The sequence below is a fragment of the Scyliorhinus torazame genome, chromosome 3, assembly GCF_047496885.1.
Source record: "Scyliorhinus torazame isolate Kashiwa2021f chromosome 3, sScyTor2.1, whole genome shotgun sequence".
Lineage (NCBI taxonomy): Eukaryota > Metazoa > Chordata > Chondrichthyes > Carcharhiniformes > Scyliorhinidae > Scyliorhinus > Scyliorhinus torazame.
The window spans coordinates 221,721,816-221,748,750 of NC_092709.1; positions in this window are offsets into that span (position 1 = coordinate 221,721,816).

Genomic DNA, 26,935 nt, shown 5'->3' on the forward strand with positions numbered 1-26,935 from the left:
TCACTGTGATGTCGGACAATGGCCCCTGCTTCACGAGCCAGGAATGGTCCAACTTTGCCAGCAGGTACAACTTTGTGCATGTGACATCCAGTCCCCTGCACCCCCAATCCAATGGCAAGGCGGAAAAGGGCATCCACATCATCAAACGGCTCCTCTGCAAGGCTGCCGATGCAGGATCAGACTTCTGCCTCACCTTGCTGGCCTATCATTCGGCCCCACTCTCCACGGGCCTGTCGCCAGCCCAGCTGCTCATGGGTCGCACCCTCAGGACCACGGTCTCGTCCATTCACGTCCCAGACCTTGACCACGTTCCGGTCCTTCAGCGGATGCAACAGTCTCGTGCACAACACAAGGCGGCGTATGACGCTCGGGCGACTGATCTCCCTGCTCTGGAGTCGGATGACAACATCCGCATCCATCTTTCGGAGAGTGGCTGGTTTGTAACTGCTGTGGTTCTTCGGCAGGTGTCCCCCCGCTCGTTCCTGGTTCGTCTGCCAGATGGTTCCATTCGCTGCCGCAATTGGCGTGCCATTCGTCTCATTCCACACTCGCTACGTGATCCTCCACCGGTGCCACGCCCTCCTGTTGTCCCCAACCTGGACTATGTGGAGATTCCGAATACTCTGCATCCTCTTCACTCTGCCGTGGCCCAGCCCGTTCCTCAGCTGGTGGCTCCTGACCCACCCTTAAGGCGGTCAACCAGAATTCGTCGCCCACCTCAGAGACTTGACTTATGAGTTTGACAATGTTGGATTCTTTGATCTGTTCTGTTATCCTGTTTCATCGTTCCAGTAGTTTGTATATAATGTTCATTTTGTTGTTGATGTGACACCCTATTTCTCTGCACCAGGCACCTTCACGTGTAAATAGATTAGCTTCATGTACATAGTCATGTAAATAACACACACACACATAGTCAGGTACATTCACGACACAATATTTATTGTCACGCAGGCACATGTTCTTCATATAAAAGGGGGGATGTCATAATATACACCAGCATATTATGGTGCAGACACACACATACACACTGATGGACATGCAGTGGGACCAATCAGCATACACAACACCGCAGACAATCAGCAGTGAGAGCACACGCACTATAAAGACAGGGGACAGGAGAGTTCCCACTCATTCTAGTAGCAGCCAGTCGGAGCACAGAGCTCACAGCCTGCAACACAGACATTCACCATGTGCTGAGTGCATCACCTGGTTAGGACTAGGCAAGGGTCAACAGTTAAAGCTGGTATTGCATTTACCCACAGTTCTAGTACGTTAATTTAGTTAACCTTATAATAAAATAGAGTTGGACCACTTCCAGTGTTGGTGACCTATTTGTGATCCAGAACACCCAACACATCAGCTTCGAGGGGACAATTTACTTTCCCTAGTCAGATTTTCTCATACGCCTGTCGGATCAATCCCAGTCTCGAGCCCCAAAATTTCTGATACGACTACATGGCGAGGTTGAAGTAACTCCCCTATTCTCCCACTACAGGTCTGACCATAACAGGGTTTTTTTTACGAATTTAGAGGGGATGTGCTTTGCCAATATTGAAGGATTCCCACTATTTGTGCTTTCACATTACAAAGAATTAGACAAGTTTTTTAGGACAAATAAAGACAAGACCAGGGGCGCGATTCTCCGACCCCCCACCCGGTCCGAGATTCGGCGGGGGCTGGAATCGCGCTGTGCCAGTCGGCGGGGCGGGAATCGCGCCGCACCGGTCGGCGGGCCCACCCCCGGCGATTCTCCGGCCCGCGATGGGCCGAAGTCCCACCGCTGTCAACCCTCTCCCGCCGGCGTTGATTGAACCAACTTTTGAACGGCGGGACAAGACGGCGCGGGCAGGCTCCGGGGCCCTGGGGGGGGGCGCAGGGCGATCTGGCCCCGGGGGATGCCCCCACGGTGGCCTGGCCCGCGATCGGGGCCCACCGATCCGCGGGCAGCCCTGTGCCGTGGGGGCACTCTTTTTCTTCCACCTTTGCCATGGTCTTCACTATGGCGGAGGCGGAAGAGACCCCCTCCCCTGCGCATGCGTGGGGATGACGTCAGCAGCCGCTGCCGCTCCCGCGCATGCACTGCCCGGCGAAGACTTTTCGGCACCGGCTGGCGTGGCGCCAAAGGCCTTTCCCGCCACTCCATTACGCCGGAACACTCTGCCCCGCCGGGTAGGGGAGAATCCCGCCCAGTTTACTGAAACTGCATCCCAAATTTAAAAACCACAACCATCATTTATTTGGCACACAGACTCAACTGGGTACATACACACACCTCTACAGGTGGCAGAATAAGAGAATACCTTAAAGGCTTTTGGCAGTTCATGAAGCAGAGAAAACAAAGGAGTATACAGTTAGCAGTTCCCCTGTGTGTAGTTGTAAGGAGCAGAGTTCCACGTTTTATTCCCCAAAGATCTTGGTTTGCAATAGATTTCACTTCTCAGGATGGTTACTTTGCAAATCTGGGCACAGTACTTCTGAGAGAGAGAGAGAGCAAACAACTCCGGGTGCATGTTTCAGCACAGCATTCTCTTTGATGTCTCTCCTGCTTTGTAAACAGTCCATAAAAGCACTTGGATTGGATTGGATTGGATTTGTTTATTGTCACGTGTACCGAGGTACAGTGAAAAGTATTTTTCTGCGAGAAGCTCAACAGATCATTAAGTACATGAGTAGAAAAGGGAATAAAAGAAAATACATAATAGGGCAACACATCATTATACAATGTAACTACATAAGCACTGGCATCGGATGAAGCATACAGCGTGTAGTGTTAATGAGGTCAGTCCATAAGAGGGTCATTTAGGAGTCTGGTGACAGTGGTCTTTGCTAGTTGGATATGCCGGAGAGATTCTATTAATTCATATCTGCTGCAGTCATTGTTATAGAACAGTGTGGTGAACCACTGTATTACATTGTACAGACTGTTCTTACTTATGGTACTTACTGTTCTTACTGTTTGTTACATGTCTGGGTTTGTCCCTGCTGGCTCCGCCCCTCGGGCTCAAGTATAAAGGTAGCTAACCTCCAGCCCTGCCTCATTCTGGGACCGGCTGCCAGCAGGTATCTTTTAGCTGATTAACGCCACAGTTTACTCTTCCGACTCTCGTCTGTCGTCATTGATGGTACATCAATTTAATCAGCTAAATTTTAAGATGGATCCATCACTCAAGCCTGATCGCCTGGAGCTGGACCACCAAGCAGCCAACGCCACTGCCACGTTTGAACACTGGCTAAGCTGCTTCGAATCATACATTGATTCCTCCGCCGCCGCCATCGCTGAGACCCACAAGCTGCGAGTCCTCAACTCCCGGGTGAGCCCGCAAGTTTTCCTTCTTATCAGAGATGCTACCTCGTTCGAGGATGCGATAACGCTGTTGAAGAGGCAGTATGTTAAGGAAGTCAACAAAGTGTACGCGAGGCATCTCCTTGCCACGAGGCGACAACGCCCCGGAGAATCACAAGCTGAATTTCTGCGCGCCTTGCGGGTACTCGGCCGGAACTGCAGTTGTAAGGCGGTATCGGCTGTCAAGCACACCAAATTGCTGATCTGGGACGCCTATGTCGCAGGCATAAAATCTAATTACATCCGCCAGCGTCTACTAGAAGGGGGTACACTCGACGTCCAGGACACAGTACAACTCTCGGACTCGTTGGAAGTGGCCTTCCATAACATGGATGCCTACACCTCTGACCACGCGGCACCCCCGTGGATGTCTTGGGCGCCGCCATCACCCGACCCAGGGGCGCCGCAAGCCTCCGTCGTGCAGCGACCCGCCAACTTCGGAGGCCCGAAATGTTACTTCTGTGGCCAGGGTAAGCACCCCAGACAACGCTGCCCAGCGAGGAGCGTGATCTGCAACGGGTGCGGAAAGAAGGGCCACTTCTCTAAAGTCTGCCAGGCTTGACCTATTTCTAAACCGAGCAGCGCTGTGTGTAGCCTGTGGGAACCGCCCCCATCTTCCACGTCATCCGCCACGTGCAACCCGTGGGGGCCGCCATCTTCGATGCCACCCGTCATGTGCAACCCGTGTGGGCCGCCATCTTGGCCGCCATCTTCAACGCCACACACCACGTGCGAGCCGTGGGGGCCGCCATCTTGGAATCACCCCGCCGCCTCCTGGAACCCCTGCTCACCAGATCGTACGTTGGCCTCTGCTACCCTCAATCAGACCAACCACCTTCCGAAGCTCGCCTCCATCACCCTCGACCAATCTCGACCTCATCACCTTACTAAATCCATGATGGCCATCGGATCAACGGCCACGTGACGACCTGCCTCTTCGACTCTGGGAGCACGGAGAGTTTCATTCACCCAGATACGGTACGGCGCTCCTCCCTCCCAATTTTACCCGCGACCTAGAAAATCTCCCTGGCTTCCGAATCACATTCCGTGGATGTCTGTGGGTACTGTGTCGCAAGCCTTACAGTACTGGGCGTTGAGTACAAAAATTTCAAGCTCTACGTCCTTCCCCAACTCTGTGCTGCCCTACTACTAGGTCTAGATTTCCAATGCCACCTCAAAAGTCTTACCTTGGAGTTCGATGGACCCCTGCCCCCTCTCACCGCCTGTTGCCTCTCGACCCTTAAGGTCGCCCCACCCCCGCTCTTTGCTACCCTCAGGAGGTTGAGAGTAGTGAGGTCATGAGTAAGGTTTCAAAGTTGCAGGAGTGTACCGGCAGGCAGGAAGGTGGTTTAAAGTGTGTCTTCTTCAATGCCAGGAGCATCCGGAATAAGGTGGGTGAACTTGCGGCATGGGTTGGTACCTGGGACTTCGATGTTGTGGCCATTTCGGAGACATGGATAGAGCAGGGACAGGAATGGTTGTTGCATGTGCCGGGGTTTAGATATTTCAGTAAGCTCAGGGAAGGTGGTAAAAAAGGGGGAGGAATGGCATTGTTAGTCAAGGACAGTATTATGGTGACAGAAAGGACGTTTGATGAGGATTCGTCTACTGAGGTAGTATGGGCTGAGGTTAGAAACAGGAAAGGAGAGGTTAGGGGTTTTCTATAGGCCTCCGAAAAGTTCCAGAGATGTAGAGGAAAGGATTGCAAAGATGATTCTGGATAAGAGTGAAAGCAACAGGGTAGTTGTTATGGGGGACTTTAACTTTCCAAATATTGACTGGAATCGTTATAGTTCGAGTACTTTAGATGTGTCCGTTTTTGTCCAATGTGTGCAGGAGGGTTTCCTGACACAGTATGTAGATAGGCCAACGAGAGGCGAGGCCATATTTGATTTGGTACTGGGTAATGAACCAGGACAGGTGTTAGATTTGGAGGTAGGTGAGCACCTTGGTGATAGTGACCACAATTCGATTACATTTACTTTAGTGATGGAAAGGGATAGGTATATACGCAGGGCAAGAGTTATATCTGGGGGAAAGGCAATTATGATGCGATGAGGCAAGACTTAGGATGCATCGGATGGAGAGGAAAACTGCAGGGGATGGGCACAATGGAAATGTGGAGCTTGTTCAAGGAACAGCTACTGCGTGTCCTTGATAAGTATGTACCTGTCAGGCAGGGAGGAAGTGGTCGAGCAAGGGAACCGTGCTTTACTAAAGCAGTCAAAACACATGTCAAGAGGGAAGAAGGAGGCTTAAGTAAAGATGAGACATGAAGGTTCAGTTAGGGCGCTCGAGAGTTACAAGTTAGCTAGGAAGGACCTAAAGAGCAAGCTAAGAAGAGCCAGGAGGGGACATGAGAAGTCTTTGGCAGGTAAGATCAAGGATAACCCTAAAGCTTTCTATAGATATGTCAGGAATAAAAGAATGACTAGGGTAAGAGTAGGGCCAGTCAAGGACAGTAGTGGGAAGTTGTGCGTGGAGTCCGAGAAGATAGGAGGGGTGCTAAATGAATATTTTTCGTCAGTATTCACACAGGAAAAAGACAATGTTGTCGAGGAGAATACTGGGATTCAGGCTACTAGACTAGAAGGGCTTGAGGTTCATAAGGAGGAGGTGTTAGCAATTCTGGAAAGTGTGAAAATAGATAAGTCCCCTGGGCCGGATGGGATTTATCCTAGGATTCTCTGGGGAGCTAGGGAGGAGATTGCTGAGCCTATGGCTTTGATCTTTAAGTCATCTTTGTCTACAGGAATAGTGCCAGAAGACTGGAGGATAGCAAATGCTGTCCCCTTGTTCAAGAAGGGGAATAGAAACAACCCCGGTAACTATAGACCAGTGAACCTTACTTCTGTTGTGGGCAAAGTCTTGGAAAGGTTTATAAGAGATAGGATGTATAATCATCTGGAAAGGAATAATTTGAATAGAGATAGTCAACACGGTTTTGTGAAGGGTAGGTCGTGCCTCACAAACCTTACTGAGTTCTTTGAGAAGGTGACCAAACAGGTGGATGAGGGTAAAGCAGTTGATGTGGTGTATATGGATTTCAGTAAAGCGTTTGATAAGGTTCCCCATGGTAGGCTACTGCAGAAAATACGGAGGCATGGGATTCAGGGTGATTACACAGTTTGGATCAGAAATTGGCGAGCTGGAAGAAGACAAAGGGTGGTGGTTGATGGGAAATGTTCAGACTGGAGTCCAGTTACGAGTGGTGTACCACAAGGATCTGTTTTGGGGCCACTGCTGTTTGTCATTTTTATAAATGACCTGGAGGAGGGCGTAGAAAGATGGGTGAGTAAATTTGCAGATGACACTAAAGTCGGTGGAGTTGTGGACAATGCGGAAGGATGTTACAAGTTGCAGAGGGACATAGATAAGCTGCAACGTTGGGCTGAGAGGTGGCAAATGGAGTTTAATGCAGAAAAGTGTGCGGTGATTCATTTTGGAAGGAATAACAGGAAGACAGAGTTCTGGGCAAATGGTAAGATTCTTGGTAGTGTGGATGAGCAGAGAGATCTCGGTGTTCATGTACATAGATCCCTGAAAGTTGCCACCCAGGTTGAGAGGGTTGTTAAGAAGGCGTACGGTGTGTTAGCTTTTATTGGTAGAGGGATTGAGTTTCGGAGCCATGAGGTCATGTTGCAGCTGTATAAAACTCTGGTGCGGCTGCATTTGGAGTATTGTGTGCAATTCTGGTTGCCGCATTATAGGAAGGATGTGGAAGCATTGGAAAGGGTGCAGAGGAGATTTACCAGAATGTTGCCTGGTATGGAGGGAAGATCTTATGAGGGAAGGCTGAGGGACTTGAGGCTGTTTTCGTTAGAGAGAAGAAGGTTGAGAGGTGACTTAATTGAGGCATACAAGATGATCAGAGGATTAGATAGGGTGGACAGTGAGAGCCTTTTTTGTCGGATGGTGATGTCTAGCACGAGGGGACATAGCTTTAAATTGAGGGGAGATAGATATAGGACAGATGTCAGAGGTAGGCTCTTTGCTCAGAGAGTAGTAAGGGCGTCAAATGCCCTGCCTGCAACAGTAGTGGACGCGCCAACACTAAGGGCATTCAAATGGTCATTGGATAGACATATGGACGATAAGGGAGTAGTGTAGATTGGCTTTAGAATGGTTTCACAGTTTGGCACAACATCGAGGGCCAAAGGGCCTATACTGCGCTGTAATGTTCTCTGTTCTATGTTCACCCCGGACTGTAAGCCCGTCGCCACTAGGAGCAGACGATACAGTGCTCGGGACAAGGCCTTTACCAGGTCGGAGGTCCAGCGACTCCCGCGGGAAGGGATCATAGAGGCCAGTACTAGCCCCTGGAGAGCCCAAGTGGTGGTCGTCAAAACTGGGGAGAAGCACCAGATGGTCATCGACTACAGTCAGACCATCAACCGGTACACGCAGCTCGATGCGTGCCCTCTCCTCCGCATATCTGACATGGTCAATCAGATTGCGCAGTACCGAGTCTTCTCCACTATTGACTTGAATATTGACGCGTACCACCAGCTCCCTATCCACCCGGAGGACTGCCAATACACTGCCTTCGAGGCAGATGGCCGCCTCTACCACTTCCTCAGGATCCCCTTCGGCGTCACCAATGGAGTCTCGGTCTTCCAACGGGAGATGGACCGCATGGTTGACCAGTACGGGCTGTGGGCCACGTTCCCGTATCTGGATAATGTCACCATCTGCGGCCATGACCAGCAGGATCATGACGCTAACCTCCAACATTTCCTCCACACCCCCAAGTTCCTTAACCTAACATACAATAAGGAGAAATGCGTTTTCCGCACAACCCGCCTAGCCATCCTTGGCTACGTTGTCGAAAACGGAGTCCGAGGGCCCGATCCCGACCACATGCGCCCCCTCCTGGAACATCAACTCCCCCACTGCCTCAAGGCCCTGAAGAGATGCCTGGGGTTCTTTTCCTATTATGCCCAGTGGTCCCCAATTATGCGGACAAGTCCCGCCCACTCGTTAAATCCACCATTTTTCCCCTGACGGCTGAGGCCCGCCTGGCCTTCAACCGCATCAAAACAGATATTGCCAAAGCCGCGATGCACGCAGTAGACAAGTCCATTCCGTTCCAAGTGGAGAGCGATGCGTCTGACTTTGCCCTGGCCGCTACCCTCAACCAGGCGGACAGGCCCGTGCCTTTCTTCTCCAGTCCCCTCCAGGGCTCCGAAATTCGACACTCCTCCGTCGAAAAGGAAGCCCAGGCCATTGTGGAAGCTGTGCGACATTTAAGGCATTACCTGGCCGGCAGGCGATTCAATCTCCTCACTGACCAACGGTCAGTTGCCTTCATGTTTAACAATACGCGGCGGGGCAAGATCAAGAATGACAAGATCCTAAGGTGGAGGATCGAACTCTCCACCTATAATTATGATATCTTGTATCGACCTGGGAAGCTCAATGAGTCCCCAGATGTCCTATCCCGTGGTACATGTGCCAGCGCACAAGTAGACCGACTTAGGGCCCTCCACAATGACCTCTGTCACCCGGGGGTCACCCGTTTTTTCCATTTTATCAAGGCCCGCAACCTGCCTTACTCCATCGTGACCAGGGATTGCCAGGTCTGCGCGGAGTGCAAACCACACTTCTATTTAGCTGATTAAAGCCCCAGTTTACTCTTCCAACTCTCGTCTGTCATCATTGATGGTACATCAAACAGAGCACACCTGGTAAAGGCCTCCCGCCCCTTTGAGTGCCTCAGCATCGATTTCAAAGGGCCCCTCCCCTCCACTGACCGTAATGTGTACTTTCTCAACATCATTGATGAGTACTCACGTTTCCATTTCGCCATCCCGTGCCCTGACATGACCTCTGCCACAGTCATCAGGGCCCTGCACGGCCTTTTCACCTTGTTCTGTTTCCTCACTTACATCCATAGCGATCGGGGTTCCTCCTTCATGAGTGATGAGCTACGTCAGTTCCTGCTTAGCAAGGGCATCACCTCAAGCAGGACTACCAGCTACAACCCCCGGGGAAATGGACAGGTGGAGAGGGAGAATGCGACGGTCTGGAAGGCCGTCCTTCTTGCCCTACGGTCTAGAAGTCTCCCTGTCTCCCGCTGGCAGGAGATCCTTCCCGATACGCTCCACTCCATCCGGTCGCTCCTGTGTACCGCCACCAATGTGACCCCTCATGAGAGGATGTTTGTCTTCCCCAGGAAGTCCACCTCAGGGGTCTCGCACCCGTCCTGGCTGACAGTTCCAGGGCCCGTCCTCCTCCGGAAGCATGCGAGGAGTCACAAGTCGGATCCCCTGGTTGAACGGGTCCTTCTCCTCCATGCTAACCCCCAATATGCCTACGTGACACACCATGATGGGCGGGAGGACACAGTCTCCCTTCGGGACTTGGCACCCGCAGGTTCACCAGCGACCATCACCACTACCCCCGACTCTACACTGTCTCCCTCCGTTGCTACTCACGACTCTACACCGTCTCCCTCCGTTGCTCCTTATCTGGAAGACGACACGCTCCTGGATACGCAGGCCTCAACACTTCATCCGACACCAGTGTCCTCACCACAGCCAGGACTGAGGCGATCCACAGCGGAATGTCAGAGCCCCCGACAAACCCGATCTCTAATTCAATCCGTCCACTTCACCCCCGCCGGACCCTTTTTTAACAGGGGGTGAATGTGGTGAACCATTGTATTACATTGTACAGACTGTTCTTACTTATGGTACTTACTGTTCTTACTGTTTGATACCTGTCTGGGTTTGTCCCTGCTGGCTCCCCCCCCCCCCCCCCCCCCTCGGGCTCAAGTATAAAGGTGGCTAACCTCCAGCCCTGCCTCATTCTGGGACCGGCTGCCAGCAGGTGTCTTTTAGCTGATTAAAGCCACAGTTTACTCTTCCAACTCTCGTCTGTCATCATTGATGGTACATCAAACAGATAATTGCATTTTGATGTCTCACCTAGAAGCATTTGAAACGTTTCATTGTAGTGTAAAGCCAGCAGAAGATGGGCTCTTTCATTCCCCCCAAGGGGTTGTGAGTCGTTTTATTTGTTCCATCCCACTTGATGGAATGCAAATTGTGTAATATAGCAATCTGGGAAGTTTTCACTGTCTTTCGAAGGTTTCCATTGAAAAAAAAAACCTAGCCAGAAAAAGATACTTTAGAAACCTTTTTTAAAAAAAGGCACATTCTCTTAACATCACAGCACAGACAAAGGAATTCAACTGGGCACCTTATGTTCATTATTTGTGACAAAATCAGAGAGCATTTATTAAATAGTCAACAGACGAAAGTGGTCTCCCCACTTGGTTGCATGATTCAGTTACACATTGGTTTTATCAAATGGGCCATCACAGTGCCTGTTGCCTCATTGCACCAGCAATGTTGACATTTAGGATTCATTTATCTATGTATGGGTAGGCTGTCTCTGTTTTACAACATGACCCTGACCCTATAGTTATGTTAGAGTTATGTTAGTATAGATCCCTCCCTGACTGTACTGTTTTTTTTTTCAAATCACTGTAATGAAATAGAAGCCTTTTGCAATTGATGGGTAATTGTGTAACGTTCAACCATGGTTCAGCTTCAACATCTAATTTATTTCCCGTTCAACCTTTTTTCCTCTGTTCTTCCACCATTCTTCTGGAATCATAGGGGTGATTTTTGTCTGTTGCATGAATCAGGTGGACAGCATAGGCTTTGGGATTGTGTGCCCACCTGATTGTGCTAGTACCCTGAACAATCCTGAGCAGGCCCCACTAACATGTTGATGGTGAGCTGTGATTGCTGAATGGGCACTTAGAAGTAGTTCGCTGGTGGGACAGGAAATCAGCTGGTCTCTATGCCAGGTCACTGGTCAGTCCAGTCTGAGGGAAGGGTCAGTTACATAGAGTGGATATAGCAGGAGTAAGCCATACATGAACTGGCAGTAGACAAGATTATTTTTGTGGGGCCCAGGAGGGCCACTCCTGCTCCACTGTGACAGCTATCTTAAGAGTTGCTGGTTAGCTTGCCTCATCGCAAAGATCAACCTTCCCATCCGTTGGCCCATACAAATCCTAGGAGAATCTTAATTTGGGCATAGGCTCCTGACTCTTCAGGGAGAAGTGTGACCACCCAAGGCCGACCCGACAATGCTCTCCATTCGAATCCCATTTCCTTTCTCTCTGTATCTTTTACACACATTCTTTTCAAATACTTATTAATTATGTTTGGAATGTATTTACCTCAATTGCTCAATAGTTAATCTGTGGTGAAGCACTCTATGGGCAGGATTTTATTGGCCCCTCCTCCCCTCCACACTCCTTCCCCCAGCAGGATATTACAGTGCTGTTGAAGTATTCGGCAATTTATATGGTCCGCCACATCCGCCACATCTGCCGGGGGTGGAGGGGTGGGGGTTGGGGGTGGGGGTGGGGAGACATGCCCTGGAGGGGCTGTAAAATCCTGGCCTGAGCTGCTGAACTGTGCGAAATTGAAGTATTTTGATTTTCCCCTTTCTTCTTCTATTGTTAACCCTGAATCCATGGACTCCTTGCTGAATACCAGGCTAAAGCTTGATTTAATTCAAGACTGGGCCTCGTCATTCAAATCTGAAAATAGATATAGGTTCATTCTATACTACAGTTATTGACGGCTTTAAACCAGGACTGATTGAAAGTCAAGTGGCAAGTTACTTGAGTAAAGAGAGACCTAATCAGAACTTCTGGAGAAACAAAAGAAGAACATTTTGATTGATTTTGCAAGGAAAGGTTAAATTTACAATTTTAATGAAAATGCACTTCATTTCTTGACTGAAACCCTTTGAGGTGGTAAAGAAATTGGTTCACTTGAGTATTGTGGCAAAACTACAGGCATGACCTACCAGCCTCTCCGCGCCCAACTAGTGACGTGACGAGGCCTGTAAATCTCACAAAATCCTCTCGTGAAATTGACCCCCCGTCATGCCTCATGAGATCTATCAAGAACTTGTGAGGTGTCGCGACCTGGATCTTGCCCATTGAGGTCAGGACCCAGATTTGCATATTCAAGTGCAAGTTAGCCTCACTTGAATATGTCTATGCAGGATCTACCTGGCGCCCGGGACCTAACGGCCTTGCCTTGGAGACCTCAAGTGGGAGCCATTTAACACTGCTTTCCACAAATGTGGACCACATGTGCTTGAGGGGGTGGGGGCGGTCTCCCAGGTGATTGGGGGGTCCCTGGCAGTTTGGTACTGGGCAGGGTGGTACACTGGCACCCCGATGCCACCCAGTCACAGTGACACTGCTAGTCTAGCACCTTGGCAGTCCCACGTAGGGGTGATAGGGTGGGGCTGGATGATGCAGACTATGAACACAAAACAGGAGGAAAATCTGTTTTCTTGCTAGAGCAAAATATAATTTGCTTCCCCTATTACTAATAGAAATGTTTCCAGTACCTTCATATTTTATTATTTTTGATGGATTTGGTAAATCACGCAAGACCCTTTTTAGCTTGATTTCTCAATGACATTTTTGCACATCACTTTAGTAGAAGTCCGGAAACAGATAAAAATACCTAGATTTAATTAATTTTTACCTTTGATGCCTCTGCACACAATAATCTACCGTGCATCATCATAGATGTTGACAGATTAAAAGAGGTTCAGCTCAGAATGTCACTTTACCCAGAATGCATTTGGAGAAGAAAAGGCAATGTCCTCCAGGTATTTATTTTAATCTAGATTTCTCTGCAGCGCGACAGCACATGCTTCAGAATCTTTGGCAGATGAGCTTATTTTCTGAATAAAATAAAAATAAAAATAGAATTTATTGTTTTTTTTAATCTGCAGGGCTATTAGATTGCTGGACACGATATATGTTGATTTTTAATTTTGGTTGCTGCCAAATTACTGTGGCTATAAATCTCTTTCTTTATGTCTCTTTTCATATGATGCCTCCATGCCTCTGCTAATAAAATGTTCTTTCCTTCTCAAGGGCAATTAGGGCTGGGCAATAAATGCTGGCCATCCCAGCAATTCTCACATTCCACAAATGAATAAATAAATTGTAGCTTTTGCTTGGCTGTCAAAGGTTGTGATTATAATATGTAACAAGATAAAAACAGTGTGAGCATATTGTTTGATAAATGGCATTTTTTCGCATTATTCTTATAGTTGAATTTGTTTGACAGTTTAAACTAATAAGACTATAGCATATTTTTTGTGGAGTAAGTAGGAGCACTGAGTAACTGAACCTGACTTATCCCCTGAAGAAATGTTTGAAAATATTGGTGTCAGCAGTGAAGCAACAGCACTCCAGCGATCCCTGTGCCCTTTTCCAACAGTAGTTTAAATCTGGCACCAAATCAAAGGGACGGCTTGGCAGAGGCAGTAGTGATGTCAGCAAGCAGGTAAGCAGCCACATTCACACACAAAAAGCCTGCTATCCATCACTTTTAACCAAGATATTCAGATACCAAAATAAATTATTGTGATTGAATTAAGATATAAACTAAAATAAAGATAAACAGACATTTAACAAAAATTATTCAGTGTTGAAGTGTTGTGCTACTAGGGCTAGCAAAGTGTCGGGAGCTACGGGATATGTAAGGCTTTTTATCTCTCGATAAGTATGTGCTCCACAGGAAGTCAGTAATACCACTGGTCTGTCGATCAACATCTGCGATAGTGTTTGCCTGGAAAAAGTAATTTATGCGTTCTGCATACTGTGTCCAAACCTCAGTGCTTGTGCCAAAGACACCCAATCTTCCGAACAAAGGCATATTTGCAACAGAATTCTTTTTCAAACCAACCTTAATCCAACAGTGGACAGGAGGCGGTTTTCACCCGACAGTGTAGCAGCATCAACAGTAGTCCAGTTTTACCCTCGCCGCCAGTTTAGTTGGCCAAAGACGAGTCTGAATCGAGTAGATTAAAGAATTGCGAATAAATTACATGTACAATATGCATCAGACCCCAGCTGGGTTTGCTCTGATGGTTCCATACCTGGTCGACTTTATATAGAACTCAATCATGAATGTCCTTGGGCTCCCCACCCCCTTAGTGGGGGAGCTTGTACTGGGCGAGACTGATAGCTCCAACCCTGTAAGTCCCGTGCGGATTATATCAAAAACAAACTGCGTATTTTTGTCATCATGAAAAGAATTGATATTGTAGACAAAAATAAAATTAGTTTCTCAGAGTCATTGCAGGTGTTTGACAGTCATTGTGAAGTTGATAAATATGTAGTTAAAAACCTAGTTACAACTCCTTTAACAAGGTGTAATATTTTCAAGTATTTTACAGTAAAAACTAGTCGACTAAAAGGTTGCGTTTTTGTCAGTTCATTGATTGCTAATTGATTGATGTCTGAGGTGGAGGGCTCAACTGTTCACTCTATGGAGGAATGTCGAATCATTGACAGCAACTTCAGGATTTCCTCATTTCTCTGCACTTGTGTGCACTCCAGAAATTTCAATTTTAAACAAAATTAATCCATGGGACGCTGACCAGACCAGTTTTGATTGCCCATCCTTAGTTGCCATTGAAAAGAGGTTGATGGGCTGCCTTCTTGAACCATTGCAGCCACTGAGTAATGATGAAGAATGCTGACAGAATTTGGGTTATTATTTTTGGGGTGTAATGAAGATATACTGGATGAGATTCTTTGGCCTCCCCAATGCGCGTTTCTTGGTGGTGGGAGGTGGCCCTTCATTGGCCGGTGACGGGACGTTCTGGTCCCGCCACTATCATTGGGATTTACCATTGATTCCACCCCACGCCGCCAGAAAACTCATGGCAGGGATGCACCATCGGTGGGACCGGAAGATCCCGCCAGCGTGCACAGCTGGAAAATCTCACCGGAAGAAAAGAAACCCAAAGTTTGCCTTATTTTCTTGTAAATGATGTACAGTATAAGAGCTTAAAATGTATCTTTTTGATATTTTGAGTAGCATGTACATTGTAAGAAGCAATGAATTATTGACTATTCATCATATTTCTCATTCATTTTTCATTGTTTCATAAAACAAGCTCCTATGGCAAAAAAAGAGGTCAAGTTACACTTAGTCATTGCAAAACAGGACTTAAATTTAGCATTCTCCAAACATTATGTAGAAGCCACCCAAAGGATTGAAAATGGAAAAGCAAAATATAGTGGCTACTAGATATCTGGGGCGTCATTCTCCGACCCCCCGCCGGGTCGGAGAATGGCTGTTGGCCGCCGTGAATCCCGCCCCCGCCCCCGCCGAAGTCTCCGCTCCCGGAGATTGGGCGGGGGCGGGAATCCAGCCGCGCCGGTTGGCGGGACCCCCCGCTGGATTCTCCGGCCCGGATGGGCCGAAGTCCCGCCCAGGAATTGCCTGTCCCGCCGACGTAAATCAAACCTGGTATTTACCGGCGGGACCAGGCAGCGTGGGCGGGCTCCGGGGTCCTGGGGGGGGGCGTGGGGCGATCTGACCCCGGGGGGTGCCCCCACGGTGGCCTGGCCCGCGATCGGGGCCCACCGATCCACGGGCGGGCCTGTGCCATGGGGGCACTCTTTCCCTTCCGCCTCCGCTACGGCCTCCACCATGGCGGAGGCGGAAGAGACTCTCCCCACTGCGCATGCGCGGGAAACTTTCAGCGGCCGCTGACGCTCCCGCGCATGCGCGGGGAAACTGACAGCGGCCGCTGACGCTCCCGCGCATGCGCCGCATTTCCGCGCCAGCTGGCGGGGCAACAAACGCCATTTCCGCCAGCTGGCGGGGCGGAAATCCCTCCGGCGTCGGCCTAGCCCCTCAATGTTGGGGCTAGGCCGCCAAAGATGCGGAGACTTCCGCACCTTTTTGCCGGCGCGATGCCCGTCTGATTTGCGCCGGCTTTGGCGCCAGTCGGCGGGCATCCCGCCGTTGGGGGAGAATTTCGCCCCTGAAGTAGAATCACTGCAGGGCAGAAGGAGACCATTTGGCCGATCAATTCTGCATCGACCTGTGATGTTCTTTGCTTTCTGAATGAGGATGGCTCATTCACTTCTCACAAAGAACCTCAAGCTAGGTTTTGAACAAAGCTAATTTATTTATACTACAACTGAATAAGATATAAAAGATTACAGATTCACTAAATCATGATTCTAATTATAGAGCTCCAGATAACACGACAATTCTCTATCTCGCCTAACAACCTTCTCCCCGAATCAAGAGTATTACGAGATCCATGTTTATGTGCGTGATCGCCATCTTGTGGTTGGATGCAGTTACAGTAAATTGTTAACCCTTCATTATTCTGGGACTGGTTTAACACAATGGGCTAAACAGCTGGCTTGTAATGCAGAACAAGGCCAGCAGCGCAGGTTCAATTCCCGTACCGGCTTCCCCGAACAGGCGCTGGAATGTGACGACTAGGGGCTTTTCACAGTAACTTCATTGAAGCCTACTTGTGACAATAAGCGATTATTATTATTATATACATATTGTCACATTCCCCTTTCTGTGAAGTTGTTTGGATATTCATTCAAAATATATTCACAGTATATGATGCTTGGTTTCACTGTTATTGACCATCAGTTACCATTTTTTAAATTTTCACAAATTAAGTTTGTTTGTTTCTTTTCTGAGATGTGTAGATCTTCTCAGTGCAATCTTTTCTTGCAGTTATGTTTGTTCCAATGCTGCTGTCGTTGTGTTCGTTGCTGGAATGATGTCTTCCTGACATACTGTTTGAGTTGCTTTGAGTAGCTCTGTATCTACTGTGATGTTTGGAAATGTAGGTTGAGTTGTCTTCACCTTAAGAAGTGCTCTGCGGTTTCTCCTTAAGATCGAACCCTCCTCCATTGCTATTACATAGGAATGTGGAGCAGCCCGGTGTATTACATATGAAATGCTCAACCATCCATTCGGGAGTTGTACTCTGACAGTATCACCTTGTGCTAGCGGTGATAGATTTTTTTGCTGTTCTATCATAGTACTGTTGTTGTTTCCGTTTGTTGTTTTTGATTTTTTGGATTGCGTCTTCACTCTCAGGATTTGTAGTAGTAAGACACAGTAACATGATACATATCTTTCGATTCATCAGTAACAGTGCTGGTGAGTATCCTGTTGCAAGTGGTGTCACTCTGTAGCTTAAATAAGCTAAGTTTGAGTCACTGGACTCCTTGATCTGATAGTTGATCACCCAAGAAAACTAGTCTGGAGATGCCAAATTGACATTTGAGCTCTGTTCAGTTTGAGACCAAACTTTTCAATTTGTTTCATGACTTGCAGAAGTCGTGCATTATGTTCCTCTTCATTTGATGATCAAATGAAAATGAAAAAATGATGATGTTATCCATATACTCTCATACGCCTGTGATACCTTCAACCATCTGTTCCATAGCCCGAAGAAACATTTTGGAAGCTGAAATGATCCCGAAAGGCATTCTATTGAAACAGTATCTCCCGTATGGTGTGTTAAACATGCAGAGTTTCTTACTTGCATCATCTAACTTTAGTTGCCAAAAACCCTGGATGCGTCTAGCTTGGTAAAGATCTTGGCACCTGACATGTCACTAGTAATTTCCTTCCTTTTAGGAATTGGGTAGTGTTCCCGCTTAATATTCTGATTCACATCCTTGGGATCGATACAGATTCTCAGGTCACTGTTGGTTTTCTTCACACAAACCATAGAACTGACACAGTCAGTTAGTTCTTCCACTTTGGTCATTATCCCCAACTGCTGCATACGCTCAAGTTCCACTTTCAAATGTTCCCTCAAAGGAGCTGGTACCCTCCTCGGTGGATGAATTACTGGTTTGGCATTTGTCTTTAACTGAATTTTGTCTTCAAATGGTCGTGTTCCCATACCATGAAAGATGTGAGGAAATTTCTGAATAATCGCCTCAATCTGGTCTTTGCAATTGGATGAAATCCTGCACGAGCTGTAAATGCATTTCACGAGCTGCAGAGTCTCACATGCCTGAACACCAAGTAATGATGATCTCATTGGTTCAATGATCTTGAATTTAATCGGAATTTTTTTCTCTTTGAACTCAACAGTTAAATAGCAGGTATCCATTGTGGTTATCAAGTTGCCATTATAATCACATAGTTGACAATCATTCTCGTCAATCTGACTATGTCTGTCTAATTAATGAGATTAGCTCTTGCAGTATCCAATTTTAGCTTTCTGTTGGTTCCATTTATTAATAAAAGAATCGTCCAATCATCAGTATTTTGAACGATGGAAATCTGTTTCAAAGTTACCGAATCAGAAATTTTCTGTTGTGCTTGTTCTATGCTTTCCACTGTTTCAACAAAGAAAGAATCTTCTTAGTCAAATACATCTTCCTCCGAGTCAGGTTTGAATGCTTGCTTATCATTTTTTTTTTCATGCTTACTTCTTGCACAGCACTTCCTTAGTTCACTCTTTTTAAACTGCTGCGAATTCTTTCCAGATCTACATTGAGATGCATAGTGGTTTAGCTTGAGACATTTCGCACAGGTTTTACCATATGCAGGGCACTTTTTGATCTGATGCACGTTGCCACACCGTTTACACGTCATGACACTCGTGACATCATGCGTAAAATGGCTGCCGTCTGGAGCACTTTTTTTTTAGGTGCGCCACTGCATCAATGGCGTCGGCCACGTTGTTAATTTTCGTATCACTTTCTCCGACCGACCAACATTTCTGAGAATTGATTTCTGGCAAGTTTGCTTGCTCGACACATACTGATTGTACCTTCTAACGTCAAATTAGACTGTCGTAATAACTTTTCCCGCAGTTTGTCACTTTTTACTCCGTAGACTATCTGATCTCGCAAAAGTGAGTCTGGGAGAATCAAAAAATTACGGGCGCTATTCTCCCCCCCCACGCTGGGTGGGAGAATCGCCGGGGCGCTGCGCGTATCGCGCGATGCCGCCCCGACCCCCGCACGCGATTCTCCCACCCCCCCGGAAACCAGCGGCGGGCGATTCGCACTGGGCCACTCGGAGAACCGGCGAGTGGCAAATCTCCGGCCGGATGGGCTGAGCGGCCGCTACGACACGACAGGTTCCCGACAGCGCCGTCCACCCCTGGTCACTGCTGGCGGCAACTCTGCGGGAACGCTGGGGGAGGGGGGGGGGGCGCCTGTGGGGGAGGAAGGGGGGCTCCTTCACCGGGGTGGCCTCCAATGGGGTCTGGCCCACGATCGGGGCCCACCGATCGGCCGGCCCGTCTCTCCCCCTCCCGGGCCTACCTCCTTCTGCGCGCGGCCCCAGAACATCGCCGCCATGTTGGTGAGGGGCTGGCATGCGTAAGACGTTCCCCGCGCGTGCGCAGGATTGGGCTGCCCCGACTGCGCCTGCGCGGGTTGGCGTGGCGCCCATTTGGCACCCCGTAAGTTCTGTTCAACAGAAATTTTTTGCAACTTCTCGGGCGTCATTCTCCGACCCCCCGCCGGGTCGGAGAATGGCCGTTGGCCGCCGTGAATCCCGCCCCCGCCCCCGCCGAAGTCTCCGATACCGGAGATTGGGCGGGGGCGGGAATCCGGCCGCGCCGGTTGGCGGGACCCCCCGCTGGATTCTCCGGCCCGGATGGGCCGAAGTCCCGCCCAGGAATTGCCTGTCCCGCTGACGTAAATCAAACCTGGTATTTACCGGCGGGACCAGGCGGCGTGGGCGGGCTCCGGGGTCCTGGGGGGGCGCGGGGCGATCTGACCCCGGGGGGTGCCCCCACGGTGGCCTGGCCCGCGATCGGGGCCCACCAATCCGCGGGTGGGCCTGTGCCGTGGGGGCACTCTTTCCCTTCCGCCTCCGCTACGGCCTCCACCATGGCGGAGGCGGAAGAGACTCTCCCCACTGCGCATGCGCGGGAAACTGCCAGCGGCCGCTGACGCTCCCGCGCATGCGCGGGAAACGGACAGCGGCCGCTGACGCTCCCGCGCATGCGCCGCATTTCCGCGCCAGCTGGCGGGGCAACAAACGCCATTTCTGCCAGCTGGCGGGGCGGAAATCCCTCCGGCGTCGGCCTAGCCCCTCAATGTTGGGGCTAGGCCGCCAAAGATGCGGAGCATTCCGAACCTTTGGGCCGGCACGATGCCCATCTGATTGGCGCCGTCTTTGGCACCAGTCGGCGGACATCGCGCCGTTGGGGGAGAATTTCGCCCCTCTTCTCTTGTTGAACCTTTCTACTTATCTTCAGTGGGCACCTTACGATGCCCACTTTTGGCATCATGTGGTGTTCTTTGCTTTCTGAATGAGGGTGGCTTTGAAATATTGTGTCTCACAAAGAACATCAAGCTAAGTTTTGGACAAAGCTAATTTATTTATACTACAACTAAATAGGTTCGACTTGCTTGCTAATTTATAAAAGATTACAGATTCATTAAACTATGATTCTAATTACTGAGCTCCCAATAACACGACTATTCTCTATCTCACCTAACAACCTTCTCCCTGAATCAAGAGTATCACGTAATACACTTGTATGTGCTTACTTGGATGCAGTTACAGTAAATTGTTAACCATTCATTATTCTTACAATATACATATTGTCACACAGCCCTGTACTCTGCCTAGGGCCATGCCTGCACCCTATCCCTGAAACCCATTAATCCCGAGTTAACCTTTTTGGACACTAAGGGGCAATTTACCATGTCCGATCCACCTAATCCGCACATGGACTGTGGGAAGAAAACGGAACACCTGGAGGAAACCCAGGCAGACAAGGGGAGAACGTACAAACTCCACACGGACAGTCACTCGACTCCGGAATCGTACCTGGGTCCCTGGTGTTGTGAGGCAGCAGTGCTAACCACTGTGCCAGAATGCCACCTCTTATTAAAAATAGAAAATGTTGCACATACTCAGCAGGTAAGCAGGAAAGTAATGTTTCCGGTTGATGACCTTTCAACAGGACTCTTAACAGAGAAGACATTTTCCAACAAGTTAAAATAGAGGGATTAAAAGAAATGGCAGTGACATAGAGCTGGGTGTCATCAGTGTATATGTGGAAACAGATGCTGTGTTTTTTGAGGATGTAGCCAAGGAGTAGTTAGCATATGGATTATAATAGGAGAGGACTAAGAATTGATCATTGAGGAGCACTAAAGATAACTGTGCTGAATTGGGAAGAGAAACCAATAGAGGTGCAACTTCATGAGCAAAGAAGCCTATGGGCCATCATGCCTGCAGCCTTATATAAAAGCAAAATAACAACAAAGTGCTTGAAAAACACAGCAGGTGACATTCTCTCTCCGCTGATGCTGGAATCAGGAAATGCGATTCAGTGGAGAATCGGTTCCAATGCCAAAATCGTGGTAGGTGCCAGTTTCACACGAAATTGCAGTTCTCCAGCAACTTGACAGCGGCGCAATGCATTCCAGAACGCACATGCAGTAAAGACCCTTGGCATGTCATCAGAGGACCTGACCCGGATTCTCCAGGACCTCCGCGCTTCTCTGCCTCCACTGGGGTGAATTCCCGATGGCGAGGAGCACTTGGCTTTTAAAAATCATGATGTGGAGATGCCGGCGTTGGACTGGGATGATCACAGTAAGAAGTCTTACAACACCAGGTTAAAGTCCAACAGGTTTGTTTCGAATCACTAGCTTTCGGAGCACTGCTCCTTCCTCGGGTGCATGAAGAGTTAGGTTCCAGAAACATATATCCCGGTTGAGGCCGTACTCATGTGTGCTGAACTTGGCTATAAGTTTCTGCTGGCGATTCTGCGTTGTCGCGCGTCCTGAAGGCCGCCTTGAAGAACGCTTATTCGAAGATCAGAGGCTGAATGCCTTTGACTGCTGAAGTGTTCTCCGACTGGAAGGGAACATTCCTGCCTGGCGATTGTCACGCGATGCCCATTCGTCCGTTGTCGCAGCGGCATATATATACTATATATACGAGTGCCATCTTGTTGGTTGGGATGAGAGTGTGTGGGGAGTGAAATGCATATATGCGGTTGCAGCTTGTCAGTTTCCCGAGTGTCAATCACAGCCCCAATGAATCCAACACCTTCTCTCATTGGAATCCATGGTGTTCTACATGGCACCAGTGCTAGCCTCTCCACAGTCACTGAATTGGTCCAGGTGCACCGCCAGTTTTGCTGTCGTGGAAGTCCTCGAATCCTGTCCCGGTGTCAACACTTAGTCTCACGAGCGGAGAATCCACCGCGCATCTGTGGAGAGAGAAAGAAGAGTTGACATTTCAAACCCAATTTGACTCTTCTTTGGAACTTGCATTTTCTGTTCACAATTTTCCCAGACCTTTCACATTAGAGTAATCTACACCCACCTATTTTATTGTCCTTTCCTTACGCCCTGTACTTTTTTCTGAATCAAGTAGTTATTTAATTACCTCTTCCAAACTGTGATTAACTCAACTTGGATAACTTATGGCAATTCATTTCATATTCTATTCGCATTTTTCATGAAAATAATTATGTTGATCTTGGCGCAATAGAACAACCTTGTGGCACTCGATTTGATGGCATGTCGAGGCTATTAAATCCCGCGAGGGGCCTCTCGTGAGATTTGCGATGCTCAGAACACCTCGCCAGTGAGGGTGAGATCCAGATTAACATGCTTAAGTGAGATATTAGGCTAATTTAAATATGTTTGCACCCGATTCTCCCGAGGTGTAACAGTGCCTGCGAGGAGGGGGCTCCCAGGCTATTGGAGGCCCCTGGGTAGTTGGGCTCTGGGCAGAATGGTACCCTGACACATCCGCTGTCACCTGGGCACCTTGCAACTGCCAGCCTGACATCTTGGCACTGCCACTTGGGCACACCGGCAGTGCCACCCTGGCACCCTGGCAGTACCACCCTATTACTGCCAGGATGTCTGGGAAGCACTGCTTGGCTGGGCAGGGGTAGTTCCAGGGTTCCAATCTTGCAGTGTCAGGGTCCCTGGTGCCAGGGATCCTGGGGTGTCCTGCCCTTGAGGTGGGGTAAGTAAGGTCTCAAGGATTCTCTAAGAAGTAAGTGGGGGCAGTTGGGGGGGTTCAGGTCCAGAGCCACGATGTGGTGTTCGAGGGGGAGCCGAGAGATCGAGTTAGTATTTTTAAATGCTGCCCCGATCTCTTCCTGCAATGAGCAGGCAATTAGCTAAGTGCGGCCTCGGCGGGGCGTACCCAACTGAGGGCAGAAGAAAAAGAGTCCCGTTTGATAGTGGGTTGTTCTTGACACTGCAGGCGCCCAGAAAGACCCCGCCATATCCGCCCGAAACGCGCTCTGCTTTTTGCATGTTAAATCGCGCCGCTCATCTTTTTATGGTTTTGGTGCTAAATTAAGGATGGCAAATAAAAATAGAATCTCAGCAGAGCAAAGGGTAAACATTAATTGGAATTCTTGTGCCCAGACTACAGTGATAAACTGCATTAAGCACTAAATGAAAGTCAAACAGGACCAGAGTTATTGTGTTTTTTGCATGAACTATACGTAGATCTTTTCCATAAAGTCACAGGAAGGAAAATGCAAGTCTGTCAAATTCTGCTGTCCCTGCCCATATTTAATAATGATTTTTCTATTGCTCATAATGAAAGCTGTTTGAGCAAAATGAAAATGTAGCTGATGCTGATGTCTTATTCTAGCCTATGTCCAAAGAAACACCAATACAACTTTCAATATTTTTTTTCTCAGTTTTTCTTTCAAATTGCTTTTGAATGAGTTTATTTGAAAAACTGCAGGTGGTATTTTACCCCGAGTGGAATACTGCTGAAGCATTTCTTTTCAACTTTCCACCATCTTCACTTCTCTGAAAACAAGGTACAGGAAGATCACCTGTCTCTGAAGAGCAGGGGCCAACTTTAAATGGCAAAATCACCTCCAGATGACATTGTTGAGATGCTCATGCCTATTAACTGCAGAGTGAATGAGACTGCTCAGTTTGGACCTTCAAATGCAAGCAGAGCGCAGCTGCCATCGAGACACAGCTGAGTTGTTTCATTTTAAAAAACTTTACAATAATAATGATCGTTAGTGTTGTCACAAGTAGGCTTACATTAATACTGCAATGAAGTTACTGTGAAAATCCCCTCGTCGTCACACTCCGGCGCCTGTTCGGGTACACTGAGGGAGAATTCAGAATGTCCAATTCAACTAACAGCACGTCTTTCGGGACTTGTGGGAGGAAACCCGAGCACCCGGAGGAAACCCACGCAGACACAGGAAGAACGTGCAGTCTCCTCACAAACAGTGACCCAAGCCGGGAATCAAACCTGGGATCCGAGCGCTGTGAAGCAACGGTACTAACCACTGTGCTACCTTGCTGACCATATAAAGGTTCCTCCTGCCTTTCCTGGTGCTGCAACGATGTCCCGGCTCTCCTCTTCTCTGACATTTCCACCCTGCTCTCAATCACAATGTAACCACTTCTCACTTTATCTCTGGTTTTCTGATGGCAGTCTGACCTCCCCTGCAAATATCCGCATCTATTCTTTGTTGTTGGCATTATCTCCACCACCTTTAAGAGGAGTAGCTTATGAGGAGAGACTAAGCAGACTGGGACTATAGCCATCGGAATTTAGAAGAATAAAGGGGGATGTTATAGAAACATATAAAATTATGAAGGGTCCAGATTGGATAGAAGCAGGGAGGTTGTTTCCACTGGGAGGTGAAACTAGAACTAGGGGGCAGAGCCTCAAAATAAGGAGCAGTTGATTTAGGACTGAGTTGAGGAGGAACTTCTTCACCCAAAGGGTCATGGAATTCCCTGCTCAGTAAAGCAGCTGAGGTGACCTCGATGAATGTTTTTAAGGCAAAGGTAGATAGATTTTGAACAGTAAAGGAATAAAAGGTTATGGTGAGCGGGCAGGTAAGTGGAAGTGAGTCCACAAAAAGATCAGCCATGATCGTATTGAATGGCAGAGCGGGCTTGAGAGGCCAAATGACCTACTCCTGCTCCTAGTTCTTATGTAAGTAGAAGTCGGAGTCAGAATGTTGCAATGAGGCTGGAGATAAATTCTCCCATGTCTCACACTCAAGATTCACTGGACGTATCAACAGCTGCTTCATCCCTTGCTTTAACCCTACCTATCACTCCTGGTTAAAATCTTGTTTCATTTTCAAATGGATTAACAACATCATTTGTGTGCTTTGTTCAGTAGCAGGCCTAGTAGATAAATCTTAAGAGAAGCATGTCAGATAAATGTGAGTCAATTAACTTGCTTAATATTGCCCTCTTAAAATAAGAATTCATTTTAGCTGAACGTAATATTTCTCAGTTGTGTCAGCCAATGATTTGTTTATGTTTGCTTCATTACCCGGTTAAGCCTCACATTAAAGAACAGATTTATAGCTGGTAGAATTGGATATTGACTGCAGTCAGCAGTCTTACTTGTAACAGAGGAAGTCCGAATTTTTGAATTTCACCCTTCTCCCCTTGTAGTCTTGAAGACGCATTCTATACTGAAATGACGATTGAGGGCTTTGAACAGAAAAAAATGATAGTGATGCCAGTGTTGTCATTTTATAACAACATATGTTGAAACAACTTGCTATCTTCACCTCACCAAGTCTCAGTTCCCCAGGGTAACACGCGATAGACCACAAAATGCAGTGGGTATGAGGTAGATTTTGTAGGGTTAAAATTTGGCTTTGGTGGTGATGGAAGACAGCAAATAAATCAGCAGCCCATTTTACACCATGCAAAAACAAAATACGGTGAATGTCGGAAATCTGAAATAAAAAAAGAGCAATTGATGAGGAAAAGGTCAGGCAACAATTGTGGAGAAGGAACCTGAGTTAACATTTCACATTGCTGATCTTGCACCAGAACTCAAAGTTCAGCAGAATATTTTACTCCCAGTATGATATTCTGACCCATGGAAAAGCAAATCAATTGGGATGTAATTGGCTGCCAATCCACGAGGGCCCGTTCTGTGTTGTTGTTGAATTTGAATTTCACATTCTATAGATCAATCTTGTAGAACGCTAAAGAATTTTATCAGAATGTATTATCTTTATATCAAGAAAAATATTTTTGCAGCTGTTTAATTGGGGAAAATAACTCAAAGGAATGCAGAGGTAATGCTCTCCATGTTGTTTATTTTCCTTAATTTGCTGGCAACGCTGACACATTTTATTGACACCATTTATTTAGCTTGTTTTCATTTAAGTACAAAAGTCCTTAGTACTGGAGATTTGCAGCAATCTCTTCTGATGCATGAACAGCTGGCATATGTAATTTTTGTATTATGACCCTTTTGATATTACTATAATGAGTGAAAGACCTGAGACCTGTACATCGCTCCAAAACTTGCCGTTAAACTACCTGATATGGTTTAAGTAAAACACAAACAACCAAATGCATAATCATAGACTGATTAAGGATAAATTAAACTGCTGGTAAATCTGTAAATAATGCATCTATCAGGTTAAAATATTTCACTCTTTGAATGTATGTGTAACATTACAATAAAATTCTGATACATTTAATGATCGTGCCTCTCAATATTTCAATTTAATAAGGTGTCTCATCTAACTCAGTGAAAAATATATTTTAGAAACGTAATTCTTTCTGTTTTGCCATCAGTAACTGTATATTTTGAGTGGAATCTTACTGAAAATGGCAAAGTGTCAGTTCTATGAGGTAAGCTGTGCAAATCCAGCCAGCGCCGTCGCCGGGAATTTTCATGGAAGTTTGAGCCGCTTTGCCAAATAAAGGTGAGTGACCTTTATTTGACAGCACGGCAGCACGGTAGCATTGTGGATAGCACAATTGCT